The sequence below is a fragment of the Neovison vison genome, chromosome 9 (genome assembly GCF_020171115.1).
Source record: "Neovison vison isolate M4711 chromosome 9, ASM_NN_V1, whole genome shotgun sequence".
Classification (NCBI taxonomy): Eukaryota; Metazoa; Chordata; class Mammalia; order Carnivora; family Mustelidae; genus Neogale; species Neogale vison.
Window position 1 is genome coordinate 88263407 of NC_058099.1, and position 15418 is coordinate 88278824.

At 38.3% G+C, this 15418-nt stretch overlaps 1 protein-coding gene across 5 annotated transcripts in view; it reads right to left on the reverse strand.

Annotated features, from left to right (window-relative positions):
• TMC1 (transmembrane channel like 1) overlaps positions 1-15418 on the reverse strand; it is a 385033-nt gene that overhangs the window by 110348 nt on the left and 259267 nt on the right. The gene's annotated exons all lie outside the window — the stretch shown is intronic.

Genomic DNA, 15418 nt, shown 5'->3' on the forward strand with positions numbered 1-15418 from the left:
GATAAAGACAAGGAATAAAATATTACCCTAAATTCTGTCTCTTGGTACCTTTAGTGCCTCCTTACCCTGCCTGCTGATGATGTCAACCAACCTGGAAAGTCATGCTGCTTGAGCCAACGGTCAGCTTAAGCATCCAATTCTTGCATGGTAGCAACTCGAGGAGCAATTACCAAAGGTTGAGGCTGATTCAGAAAAAGGGGATTAGCAGCCAGTGTGAATAATGGTTTTTTGGTGACACAAAAAGTGTAAGATTAGTTCCATACAGAGACAAAAGTCTGGCATTTGGAGGACAAATTATTATACCTGTGTGGCAACGGAAAAAAAGGTGTAGGGTGAGGAGCATTTCACAGGAGCCTGACAATCTGCCAAGTCCACTGGAAGTTTCCACCTTGCCCTTGCATATATCTGGGTATCCTGATTTTAAGTGATTTTGTGTTGTTGTTTTCAGTTAAAGCCTATCAGTTTTATCTTGATTAAACACCAAAAGTTTGGGACTATACTTGTAACTATTATATCCCACAGGGAAAGACAATGATCAAAAACTAAGATCTAGACCAGGTCTATGATAGCCAGGTAGAAGGTAGGAAAGAAAGCTGATGTTGATGAAGACTTCCCTTTAAAGAAGCAACAAGTAAGTTCGGGTGCACTTACATTTCTAATTCCACGTCATCCCTTCCTTTCCTTTCCGTAAGATGGAATTAGTTTGGTTATTGGGACAAGCTACGCTCTAATTCCAGAGAGCAGAATCAGACTACCTCAGGCTAAGTTTCCTAATTCAGTACACTGTATTTTTTCAGATGATTGAAGGTAGAACTCAAATTGTGATGATAGCTCCCAAAGCCACTCAGCCTCCCTAAATGTACTCAAATATTTCCCAAGAAACTAGTTCCCAGGTCATACCTAACTAGAATTGGCATTGAACTCTGGCTCTTCGGACCTTCATCAAGACTGTTCAGTTCCGGGGCACCTGGGTGGCTCAGGGGGTTAAAGCATCTGCCTTCAGCTCAGGTCATTACCCCAAGGTCCTGGGATCGAGCCCCACATCGGGCTCTCTGCTCAGCAGGGAGCCTGCTTCCCTCTCTCTCTGTCTGCCTCTCTGCCTATTTGTGATCTCTGTCAAATAAATAAATAAAATCTTAAAAAAAAAACAAAACTGTTCATTTCCACTTCCTGTCTCCTGTGTCATAAGATCTCACTGTGAATCCATGTGTGCATATGCAGGTAGTGGTGTGCGTATGTGCATGTGGGTGGGTATGTAAGAGAGACAGAGAGAGAGAAAAAAGAATTTTAAGAGACTTAAAAAAGCATTCCAGTATCCTGGATTTCTCCTCACAGCCTCTACATTCTTCTCAATCATCCACTCGGTTCCAGACAACAAACTGTGTCAACTGCTTATGCTGGGTAAATGAAGACCAATTATCCTCAATAGCCTAATGACTAAAAATCAGATTTTTTTTTTATCCATCGTCTCAGCCTGGCAGCATCGAGAGCGTATTTTAATGCATTCCATGGTCAAAAGCCATCAGCTTCCCTCTTCATTCAGTGACACTGAACTACGCTCCTATCTCGAAATCTTTTTGCTTGTCCCCCCATTTGTGGAGGACTTCTAGCAGGAAGAGGTCTAGGCAGTGCTTCTCAAACCCTACTGCGCACCAGAATCACCCAGAGAGCTTGTAAAAACACACACTCCCCTGCCTCATCCACAAAGACTCTGACTTAGTTGTTTGGGGTGGGGGTGCCAATAATGGCTTTTCTAAATGCTTCCAGGTAATACTAAGGCTGCCAGTCCTCAAATCACACTTTGGGAAGCAAAACTACAAGGCATCCAGAGGGAGTGGGGAAAGTCAATAAGCACCTGCCACCTTCTTTTAGGAACTATAACCCTTATGATCTAGAAATTATCTTTCTTTGATTGTCTATCTTTATGCCAATTTCACACTCTCTTGATTATGTACCATTACAGTAAGCATTGAGGGTGAGTATAGGGCTTCCAATTTGTCCACTGTTTTCAGATGCTTAGCCTCTTCTAGGTCCTTTGCACTTCCATATAAATTTTAGGATCAGCTTCCCAACTTACATAAAAATTTTAAGAAGCCTGCTGGGATACTGATTAGAATTGTGTTGAATCTAAAAATTAATTTAAGGAGAATTGATATTTTGACAATATTGAATTTCCATTCCACAAATGAGTACATCCATTTGTTTAGACCCTTCTTTAATTTCTTTCAGCAATGTTTTGTAGTTTTCAGCATGTTGGTCTTTCACTACTTCAGTCAAATTTGTTTCTAAGTGCTTTGTAATTTTTTTTTTCCTGATATCAAAATGATATTTTTAAAACTTCCATTTCTGATTAGTGTTTTTATATATTGAACTGTAGTTTTGTTTTCTTGGAATGTCTTCCTTTTTGTTATCAAAGTAATCCTAGTGTCAGAGAAAGCTAAAAAATATTCTCTCTACTTCATTTTTCCACAAAAATTTGCACAGAGTCAGAATTACTTCTTCCTTGAATTTTTGGGAAAATTATCCATGGAAGTAATCAAAGTTAGACATATTCTTTGTAAAACAATTTTTAAAAAAAGATTTATTTAAGAGAAATAGAGTGAGGTGGGGGGGGAGCAAGAGTGGGGGGAGTCTTAAGCAGACTGCACAGAGAAAGGAGACTGACATGGGACTTGATTTCATGATTCTGAGATCACGACCTGAACTGAAACCAAGAGTCCAACACTTAAGCAACTATGCCATCAGGTGCCCCCGTTAAGATAATTTTCAACTATAATTTAACTATAAATTCAATTTCCTTAAGGCTATTAAATTCACTTGTTTCTTCCTGAGTGAGTTGTAGTAGGTTGTCATACAAGTAATCTGGACAATGTATCTTAGTTATCAAATTTCTTCGCCTGAGTTGTTCATAATTTTGCCTTATTATTCTTTCAGTACCTGTAGAATTTGTAGTGATGTCACATCTCTCATTTCGGTCTTAAAATTGTTACTTCTTGATAAATTATCATTCTGGTCATTGGTTTATTAATTTTATTGATCTCAAAGAACATGTTTTGGTGTAATTTTCTCTTTATTTTTCTGTTTTCAATTCATTTCAATTCTGGTCTTCATCACCTTTCTTCTGATTTTGGATTTTATTTATTCTTTGGTTTCTTAAGGTTAGAAACTGAGATCCTTTTTTCTAATATAGGCATATACTATTAATTTTACTGAAAATACTGCTTTAGCTGCATTTCAAAATTTTGAAGGTATGTGTGTATTTAAATTCAGTTCAAAAAAGTTGCTAATTTCTCTTGATTTTTTATTTGGCCCATGGCTCATTTACAAGCATTATATTTAGTTTCCAAGTATTTGGGGATTTTTTCAAATATCTTTTGCTTTAGATTTCTAATTTAATTCCACTGTAGTTAGAGAATATACTTCATATAATTTGAGTCCTATTTTAAATGTGTTGAGACTTATGTCTTAGAACATAATTTATCTTGCTAAAGTTCTATGTACATGTGAAGAGCATGTATTCTGCTGCTCTTAGGTGGAGTTACATAAATGTCAATTAGTTCAAGATGGTGGATAGTATCGTGGAGGTCTTTTTTTGTATGCTTATTGATTTCATTTTGCTTTTTATATCAATTATTGTAAAAAAAAAGTGCTGACTATAATAATGGATTTATTTTTCCTTGCAGCTCTATTAGTATTTGCTTTATGTACCTTGAAGTTCTGCTAGTAGCTATATAATGTTTACATGTTATTTCCTATTGATAAATTTACCTTTATCATTATGAAATATCATTTACTCCTGATAATATTCTTTGTTCTAAAATAAAACCTATCCAATATTAATATGACCACTTCAGCTTTCTTTTTACTAGTTTAATACAGTATGTCTTTTTCTATCCTTTTATCTTTAACTTATTTATAGCTTTATACTGAAAGTGGATATGTTACAGGCAACATATAGTTGGATACTGAAATTTTTATCTAATCTGGCAATTTCTAACTTTTAATTTGGGTATTTAGACCATTGATATTTAATGTGCATACCTACAAGGTTGTTTTGAAAGCTATCCTCATGCTACTTAATTTTTATTTGTCTTACTTCTAGTTTCTGCTTTCCTCTTTCTTCAATCTATTTTGGATGAATTGACTTTTCCAGTGATTTTATTGTATTGACTTTAATGGCCTGTTATCTGTAACTAGTTAAATACCACTTTAAACTAACTACTTAATATAGTGCCACAGAAAGTTATATAAATAGCAAATTATATAAATGCCATTTCATTTATAGTGTGAAATCCTATACCAGAATGTTTTCATTTCTTCTTGTCCAGACTTTGTGCTTTTGTCATATGTGTTTTCAGGTTCAATAATCTTTTCTTCTGCAATGCTAAATCTTACATTAATCCCATAAAGCATATGCTTCATCTCCCACATTACATTTTTCATCTGTGTAAGGAGTTTTGTCTTTTTAATTTCAACTATGTCTCTACTCAATTTTTCCATTAGCCTCTTAATTACGTACAATGCAATTTCATAACTGTTTCTGTACCAATCATATCAACAGTGTCAATTATAGGATGATTATATTTAATTGATTTTTCTCTTAATATGGGAATTTTCATGCTTCTTTGCATTAACAGTAATATTGGTTGCTTAGTAAACATTATGAATTTTTCCTATTGGGTGCTAGGTATTTTTATATTCCCATAAATATTCTTTACCTTTGTTCTGCTATGCATTTAAGTTACTTGGAATCAGTTTTAACCTTTAGAGTCACTTTTAAGTTGCTAGTAAGACCAGGGCAATGTCTATCCTAGGACTAATAATTTCTTATTGTTGAAGCAAACACCTTCTGAGTACTCTACATGGCATTCCATGATTATAAGTTTCTATACTCTTGCTGGTGGGAGGAGGAACCTCCCAGACCTGTATGAGCTCTAGGGATTGTTCCCTCTAATCCTATCGGTTGCTTTTTTCCCAGCCACATGCATACACTGATCATTAGTCAATTGAAGACTCAGTAAGAATGCTCCATAGATCTCCAAAACGCTCTCCCTCTCTGTTCAGCTTTCTCTTCTCTGGGACACTTCCTTAAGCATGTTAGTGGACTTAATCTCCCCAAACTCTCAGCTCCATGTCCTCAACTCTGATAGCTCACTAGTCTCCACTTACATCCCTGTTCCCTGTACTGTTGTGCAGAAACTCTCTAGACAGTCAGCTGTGGCAACTGGGGAGCTCACCTCTTTTATTTTCCATTCTCAGAGGTCACTGTCCTTTGTTTCTGAGGTATAATGTCTTAAAATTTGTTATTTCATATACTTTGTCCATTTTTTGTTTCAGATAAAAGAGTAAATTCAGTATCTATACTCCATCCTGACCATGAGGAATCCATTCATTCTAAATGTTTTAGAAGTGTCTGAGTTCTTTTCTCTTTTTTCAGTCCATGAGAAAAAATATGAGTCAAGAACTCTGGCTGCCTTCTATTCCTTTCTTTTGGTTTCACACCCAATTATCTCCAGGCAATTCCACATGGAATTACCAGTTTTGAGGGAATAGTTACATCAATTAACAATGCAGCCACTAAGTAGAAATAACATTTATAAATATTTTAATGACAGGCAGAAATGTTTACAATGTATATTGTGCAAAAAGATTATTAAAATTCTATACATCTGAAATAAATGCCGTATGCAAAAAAAGTGGGAAGAAGGGCAGTGAGTGATATGAAGTATGCCAAAATGTTAGCAGCCATATCTGGTTGGGGAGACTGTAAGATTTTCTTCCTCTTTGGATTTTTTCTGTCTTTTCCAAATTATTATAATAGATGTGTATTATGTTTAAAAAGACTAACTTTTGTTTTTATTTTTAAAAATGAAATTTAGGGAGACAAAAAATGAGAGACAATTCTGATGGAAAGCTACAGAAAGTCAAAGATTACTACTTAGCTACGTCTCCTAGGATCTCAGGCACTCTTTTTTGCTTGGTCTTAGGGTAATAAGCATGGCCCTATGTTTCTATAATGAAGGCCTGGATTATAAAACATCATGAAAAAATAGGAATTGAGTAGCCAGAATTTAGCAAACAATGTTTTATTCTCACAGTGTTAGGAAGAAAGGAGCCAACTCATAAAATGTTAATAGTGCTTTCTTCGGTAATGGCTAAAATGTTCCACCTTATAATGGAACTCAGGAAAATGCTTCTGAAACATTCTGGAAATTTAAAGAAAACTGATGGGAGAGAGCTTTAGTTAATGAACTCTACTTTCTCTTGGTTGCCAAATTAAGAGACCTCAGTGGACTATTTGATTCTTAGGTCAGGTTCCTTCTATGATCAATTTACAGAGAAGAGAACAGTAAGTAGAAAGGAGGTCCAGAGAGTCCATCCACTAAATCATTCAATCAACAAGAATACACTTGTGTCTCTGGAGACAAAGCACCAAGTAGGGCTGTATGGCTCTTTTAAAGTTGAAGGAGCACTGTCTTGTTCTTAGATTCAAACACACCTGAATTCAAAACCTAGCTCTGCCACTTCAAAAAGAGTAACTACAGGCAAATTTGTGACCCTCCTGAGCATCAGATTTCATTTCAACAAATCTTGAAAAATTATCTCATAGAAGTAATGTGATCATGAAGAAAAATATTATGTAGCAGTATCTAGCATATGGAAGGCACTCAAATCTATGTTCATCCAATAAAATCTGGGCAGCCATAAGTGACTAAGATATTCTCTTTTCATTCCAAGAGGTCTCCACCTAGCTAGGAGACAAGATATTCACAAACAAAAGAGCTGCTGGAGGTGAAATATAATTGAGCATCCTAATATTTACTACCAAGGATAGAAGCCAAGAAAGGGAAGACATTCCAAGGAGCTGAAATGGTTAGAGCATGTAGACGTAAACGGAGTCTCTAGATGTGTGAATATTTAAAAAAAAAATGTATGTACGGTTTTATATAGAATACAGCATCATGTCACATAGGACATGTACTCTTCTTGCATATCTTCAGATACGTTCAAAACATACATTCTATGTTCTACAAAACATAGAAACATAAACAGGAATATATTCAATACTTACAAAAAGTGATACGATACAGTATATAAAGTACTAGTTTCCTTTCAACACTTCGAAAGATACGTATACTTTTTTTTAAGTAACATCACAATCACATCTTCACATGCTTTTATTATTTGTTCTTAGTGTAAGGCTATTGCCGTTTTCATACATAAAAATTTTTCCAGCACTGTAACAATGGTAATTTTTAATCCATTCAACTCATCACTCCCATCCTATCAGAGAAAAGCTAAATGAACTGAAAATCAACTCTTCTTCGATCTGTCGGAGAACTGAGCTTCACTGGGAAAACCAATGCTCCCCAAATAGAAGAGACAAATGGGCAGCAACAAAGACAACTAACCAGGGCAGAAATGCACAAGCAGAAACCACTGTGGGAACTGTTACCAGGTAGGAAAACCAAAACTGTAATTGACAAATTATTGGAGGCTCCATGTGGACAACTCCAAGAATTAAAATAAGTCTCTAAAAAAGTAGAATCGGCAAAGAGGAAGGACAGCCAACTGAGTGATGGCTCTGTTGTTATTTAAAATTTAAACAGATTAAATGGGTGAATCCATTTAGATGTGGTGAATTGTATAGATGTGCCTGTCTTTAGGACTTCCCAAGATTTGACTACACATGGTAGTGATGGGATCTTAGAACATACAGATGCAAAAGAGGAAAGGAGGAACATCAACAGATTGGAGATTTCTACAACACTGTGTGAGAAAAAGGGAAGAAGTTCCTAGTCATCTGGGCCAAACAATGCAGTGAGGTGTCAATGAAGAGAAGGGCAACTGCTTTACACCGCAGATCTTAGATACTGGAGGGAGAGGATAGGAATGAGATGTGATGTGGAAAACCACCCTAACATCAAAGTCAACACCACAAGTTTCCCTTGCCAGTCCCTCCCACTAAGGGGCCAAGAGCAGCCAGTGAGATGGAAAATCCAAAAAGTACGTCATCAGTAGTTCTCCCACCCTTCTTTGATGTTCTTCCTAACACTGTCACCACCTGGCATTCTGTTATTTAGTTAATTGTTCATTGATCTACTATTTCCCCTACAAGCAAGTAAAGTCCAGGAAGACAGGACGTTGGCTGATCTTCAACTCTTTTTCCTTAGTGCCTGGTAAAGAGTAAGCACTCAGCTGGTATTTGTGACAGGAATGAGTAAATGAATGAATGGATGGATGGATGGATGGATGAACCAAGCCATCAATGAATGAAACAGATATTTCAAAGACTTAGCACATTTCCCCCAGTGTCTTAGGGCCTTCCGATTAGTACAAGAGAAAGGAAGATCATAAGCAAATCACATGGAAGGAGACACAGGCCACAGAGGGAGTCAAGATTTGCCACAACCAGGTTAAGACTGCTTCTACGGGGCTCTTTCATCATTTTCTTAGAGAAGATCCTCTATTTTCCCTTTCTGGGCCTCGCAGAGCTTTCAATATCAACATACGTTTCCATCAGCTATTATAAATCTTTCCCCTTGAAATTTCCAATTTGCCATCTTTGTGCTCTAGCATCCATGCCAGCTGGCAGCTCTGTCCCTCATATAGCCCCACCCAGAGGAGACACAACTGCAGGGGATCAAGTCACAGGAAGGAACTGCAGGTTCTGTTCCCAACTTCTACACAGCATTATGCAGATAATGTTTCTTCACAGAGAAAGCAAATTTCACTCACTCACAAGTAGGATAATTTGCCCTCCTAGCAATCGGTGCCACTCAATCACGAGACTCTAGTGCCCTCATGGACATTTAGACCAAGAGAAATTTACAAGGAAACAAAAAACTAGACAGATTTTCTTTTTTTTAATGGAGAAAACTACTGAAGGTTTTTTAGATTAATCTCCAAGTCTGTAAACTAAAGTGGCACCATAGTGCTAGACATAACACCCAGGTCTCCTGACCCCACAGCCTGAGTCACCCGTTGCCAGAGCTGTGGGTTTTAAAGAGGAGCTCTCAGTGACTTATTTCAGGTTATAGATGCTTCTACCCATCCCCTCACAGGTCACTTGAATGCAGTGTTAAAGCACCCTGGATGTGATATTCTACCTGTGAAATATCTTTGCACCACTTTCTATCGTAATCTACTTACATATGTCACTGAGCCTAAAAATGGACCGAGTTGCTTAAATCCTGCCTTCACTTCCATATAACCTACAGAGGAAAATAGTACCAGAGGCCAACTTCTTTTTCTAATGCCTCCTGCAAGCATGAGCTAAGAACAGGGAGCAAGGCCCCAGACTACAATTACCTCCCCTTATACCCACCTGAGAGCAAGTCCCAGGCGGTGTCTTCAAAAACCTAGTTTCCCTCATTCATTATGCTGGTACCCGTGCCTTATGGTTGGCCATTCACTCAATAAATATTTACTTAGGTCTTCACTATTCTTGTTGCAGTAGGGGATATGTGGCATTAAAAGTTGGCCATGTCCCTGCTTTCCCTGAGCTTCCAGGGCAATTAGGGACAGAATGATAGATCCTGAGTTTCTGGAAGAGTTCTGGTTACAAATGTTCTGCAAACTATAATATACTACCCCAGAACTGTCTATTTATCTTTTTTAAAAAGGCAAGAGAGGGAGGTGGCAAGATGGCAGAAGAGCAGGAGACTGAAATGACATCAGGTCCAAGGGGTTCAGCTACACAGTTATCAAATCATTTGGAACACCTACAAACTCAACAGGAGATAGAAGAGAAGAAGAGCAGCAATTCTAGGAACAGAAAATCAACCACCTTCTGGAAGGTAGGATGTTTGGAGAAGTGAATTCAAAGTGACAGGAAAACCGATCGTGAAGGGCGGAGGGCCGGCTCCCAGCAAGTGGTGGAGCAGTGGAGCACAAAATCAGAACTTTCAGAAGCCTGTTCCACTGAGGGACATTGCTCCAGAGGCTAAGCAGGGGGGGAGCACTTGCGGGGACACTGTAGTCTCAGGACCCACGGGGTCACAAAAAGACCAGGGGTATCTGAGTGTGGCAGAGCTGCCACATATCTGAACAGGGAAGCCGGCTACAGAGATGGAGCTGAGGAGTACACTCTCAGCTCGGAGTTACCTTACACCATGATCTGAGACACAGTTGGGCCATGGCTCTTTGAGCAGGACCCCACAAGTGACAGATTGGGGGAGACTTCCTCCTTCCTCCTCAGGAATGAGCAGCATAGGAACACATGGCAAGAATCTTCTGGGTTTGGAGACTCCAAACGGGTCCGTGCACCAGCAAAAGAAATGCTCAGTCACAGGTCAGGTGAGTATGGAGTGCAGCCATAGACCAGGGAGACGGGAGGGATTGACTGCTTTTCTCTGAGGGCACACTGAGGAGAGGGTTCCCGAGCTCTCGGCAACTCCGGGCCGAAGACTGGGAGACCGCCATTTTCATTCTCCTCCTCCAAAGCTCTACCTAAAGCGTTCAGGCAACACAAGTTCCTGAAAGGGAACCTGAGCAGATTACTGAGCCTAGCCCCTGGCAAGCACAGTGCAATTCTGCCTTGAGCAAAGACGTTCGAGAATCACTGCAACAGGCCCCTCCCCAAGAAGAGCAACAAGAACATCCAGCCAAGATCAAGTTCAACGAGAACTGTGGAACTCCAGAACTAGGGGAAACCAACACATAGAATTCATGACTTTTCCCATGATTCTTTGGTCTTACAAAGTTAAATTTTTTTAATTTTAATTTTTTCTTATTCTATTTTTTTAACTTTTCCTCTTTCCTCTGTTAATGCTTTTTAACTGTTTTATCAATAGCGTTAAAAAAACTTTTAAAATTTTCATTGTTATATTTTATCCCTTCATTGTATTTAACCTTATTTTTTGTATACATATAGGGTTTTTTTCCTTTAAATTTTGGGATACAATTTCTTCTAATAGATCAAAATATACCCTAAATCTAGCGCATGGCTTTTGTTCTAGCCTCTAGCCTAATCACATTCTTTCCTCTTTTTTTTTTTTCTTTTTCCAACCAATTTATCAATTCCTTTTTTAGAATCCTTTATGAATTTTCATCTTTACAGTCATATTCCATGCTTTCATCGTGTTTACCTGTTTAATTTTTTCTTTCTTTAAAATTTTGGGAGATTGGGACGCCTGGGTGGCTCAGTTGGTTGGACGACTGCCTTCCGCTCAGGTCATGATCCTGGAGTCCCAGGATAAAGTCCCGCATCGGGCTCCCAGCTCCGCGGGGAGTCTGCTCCTCTCTCTGACCTTCTCCTCGCTCATGCTCTCTCTCACTGTCTCTCTCTCTCAAATAAATAAATAAAATTTAAAAAAAAATTGGGGGAGATAGTTTCTTCTAAGAGACCAGAATACACCCAAAATCAAATGGGTGCCTCTGTTCTGTTCATCAGCCTAATATATATATTAGGCTGGTGAATAGAAAAAAAATATATATATATTCCTCTCTCCCTTTTCTTCTCCCCCCAGTCTCAGGTCTCTTCTGATTTGCTTAGCATATATTTTCCTGGGATCTTTGCCACCATTTTAGTATTTTGTTCTCTCATTCATCTATTCTTACCTGGATAAAATGACAAGGCAGAAAAACTCACCACAAAAAAAACGAACAAGAGGCAGTACCAACAGCTAGGGACCTAATCAATATGGACATTGGTAATATGTAAGAACTAGAGTTCAGAATGATGACTACCAAGGTGCTAGCTGGGCTCAAAAAGGCATGGAAGATATTAGAGAATCCCTTTCTGGAGAAATAAAATCCCTTTCTGTAGAAATAAAAGAACTAAAATCTAACCAACTTGAAATTTAAAAAGCTATTAATGAGGTGCAATAAAAAATGGAGGCTCTTATTGCTAGGATAAATGAGGCAGAAGAGAGAACTAGTGATATAGAAGACCAAATGACAGAGAATAAAGAAGCTGAGCGAAAGAGAAAAGAGAGACAACTACTGGACCACAAGGGGAGAATTCAAGAGGAAAGTGATACCATAAGATGAAACAATATTAGAATAATTAGGATCTGAGAAGAAGAAGAGAGAGGGGGGCAGAAGGTATATTGGAGCAAATTATCATAGGGAATTTCCCTAATATGGCAAAGGGAACAATCCAGGAGGCACAGAGAACCCCCCTCAAAATCAATAAAAATAGGTCCACACCCCATCATCTAATAGTAAAACTTACAAGTCTCAGTGACAAAGAGAAAATCCTGAAAGCAGCTCGGGACAAGAGGTCTGTAACAGACAACAGTAGAAATACTAGTCAGCAGCCTTATCCACAGAGACCTGGCAGGCCAGAAAGGACTGGCATGATATATTCAGAGCATAAATGAGAATAATAAGCAGCCAAGAATACTATATCCAGCTCGGCGGTCACTGAAAATAGGAGAGATAAAAAGCTTACAGGACAAACAAAAATTAAAATGATTTGCAAACACCAAACCAGCCCTACAGGAAATATCAAGGGGTCCTCTAAGCAAAGAGAGAGCCTAAAAGTAATAGACCAGAAAGGAACAGAGACAATACACAATAACAGTCATCTTACAAGCAATGCAATACCAGCAAATCCGTATCTTTCAGTTGTTACCCTGAATGTAAATGGGATAAATGCCCCAATCAAAAGACACATGGTATCAGAATATATATAAAAAAAAAAGCAAGATCCATTGATATGCTGTCTGAAAGAAACTCATTTTAGACCCAAAGACAGCTCCAGATTTAAAGTAAGGGGGTGCAAAACAATTTACCATGCTAATGGACATCAAAAGAAAGCTGGGGTGGTAATTCTTATATCAGATAAATTAGATTTTATGCCAAAGACTCTAATAAGAGACAGACTCAAAGGGTCTGTCCAACAAGATCTAACAATTTTAAATATCTATGCCCCTCACATGGGAGCAACCAATTATATAAACCAATTAATAACAAAATAAAAGAAACACATAAGCAATAATACAATAATAGTAGGGAACTTTAACATCCCCCTCACGGAAATGGACAGATCATCTACGCAGAAGATCAACAAGGAAATAAAGACTTTTTTTTTCTCCAAGATTTTATTTTTATTTATTTGACAGAGATCACAAGTAGGCAGAAAGGCAGGCAGAGAAAGAGAGGGGGAAATGGGCTCCCTGCTGAGCAGAGAGCCTGATGTGGGGCTCGATCCCAGAACCCTGGGATCATGACCTGAGCTGAAGGCAGAGGCTTTAACCCACTGAGCCACCCACGTACCCCGAAATAAAGACTTTAAATGACACACTGGACTGAGGAGACATCCCAGATATATTTGAACATTCCAACCAAAAGCAAAAGAATACACATTCTTCTCTAGTGTACATAGAACATTCTCCAGAATAGATCACATCCTGGGTCACAAATCAGGTCTCAACTGGTATCAAAAGATTGGGATCATTCCTTGCATATTTTCAGACCACAGTGCTCTGAAGCTAGAATTCAATCACAAGAGTAAAGCTGGAAAGAACACAAATACATTCAGGCTAAAGAGCATCCTACTAAGGAATGAATGGGTCAACCAGGAAATTAAAGAAGAACTGAAAAAATTCATGGAAGCAAATGAAAATGAAAACATAACTGTTCAAAATCTTTGGGACACAGCCAAGGTGGTCCTGAGAGGCAAGTATAAAGCGATACAAGCATTTCTCAAGAAACAAGAGAGATCTCAAGTACACAACCTAACCCTACACCTAAAGGAGCTGGAGAAAGAATAGCAAAGAAAGCTTAAACCCAGCAGGAGAAGAGAAATATAAAGATCAGAGCAGAAATCAATGAAATAGAAACAAAACAAAACAAAAAAACCCATAGAACAAATCAACAAAACTAGCAACTGGTTCTTTGAAGGAATTAGTAAGATTGATAAACCCCTGGCCAGACTTATCAAAAAGAAAAGAGAAAGGACCCAAATTAATGAAAGTATAAATGACAGAGGAGAGATCACAACCAATATCAAAGAAATGTAAACAATTGTAAGAACACATTAGGAGCAACTATATGCCAGCAAATTTGACAAACTGGAAGAAATGGATGCATTCCTAGAGACATAAAACCTACCAAAACTGAACCAGGAAGAAACGGAAAACCTGAACAGACCCATAACCAGTAAGGAGATTGAAGCAGTAATCAAAAATCTCCCAACAAACAAGAGCCCAGGGCCAGACGACTTCCTAGGGGAATTCTACCAAACTTTTATTTTATTTTATTTAAGATTTTATTTATTTGACAGAGAGAGATCACAAGTAGGCATAGAGGCAGGCAGAGAGAGAGAGAGAGGAGGAAGCAGGCTCCCTGCTGAGCAGAGAGCCCGATGCAGGACTCGATCCCAGGACCCTGAGATCATGACCTGAGCCGAAGGCAGTGGCTTAACCCACTAAGCCACCCAGGCGCCCTCTACCAAACTTTTAAAGAACTAATATCTATTCTCCTGAAACTGTTCCAAAAAATAGAAATGGAAGGAAAATTTCCAAACTCATTTTAGGAGGCCAGCGTCTCCTTGATCCAAAAACCAAAAAAAGACCTCATCAAAAAGGAAAATTATAAAATAATATCCTTGATGAACATAGATGCAAAAATTCTCATGAAAATACTAGCCAACAGGATCCAACAGTACATTAAAAGGATTACTCACCACGACCAAGTGGGATTTATTCCTGGCCTGCCAGGGTTGGTTCAACATCCACAAATCAATGTGATACGATACATTAATAAAAGAAAGAACAAGAACCATATGATACTCCCAATAGATGCTGAAAAACATTTGACAAAGTACAGCATCCTTTCTTGATCAAAACTCTTCAGAGTATTAGGATAGAGAGTACATACCTCAATATCATCAAAGCCACCTATGAAAAACACACAGCGAATATCATTCTCACTGGGAAAAAACAGAGAGCTTTTTCCCCTAAGGTCAGGAACACGGCAGTGATGTCCACTATCACTGCTGCTACTCAACATAGCACTAGAAGTCCTAGCCTCAGCAATCACACAATAAAAAGAAATAAAAGGCATCCAAATCAGCAAAGGAGTCAAACTCTTAATCTTTGCAGATGATATGATACTTTATGCGGTAAACCCAAAAGACTCCACTCCAAAATTGCTAGAGCTCATACAGGAATTCAGTTAAGTGTCAGGATATGAAATCAAGGCACAGAAATCTGTTGCATTTCCATACACCAACAGAAAGACAGAAGAAAGAGAAATTAAGGAGTCGATCCCATTTGCAATTGTACCCAAAACCATAAGATACCTAGGAATAAACCTAAGCAAAGAGGCAAAGAATCTGTACTCAGAAAACTATAAAGTACTCATGAAAGAAACTGAGAAGACACAAAGAAATGGAAAAACTATCTATGCTCATGGACTAGAAGAACAAATATTGTGAAAATGTGTATGCTACCTAAAGCAATCTACA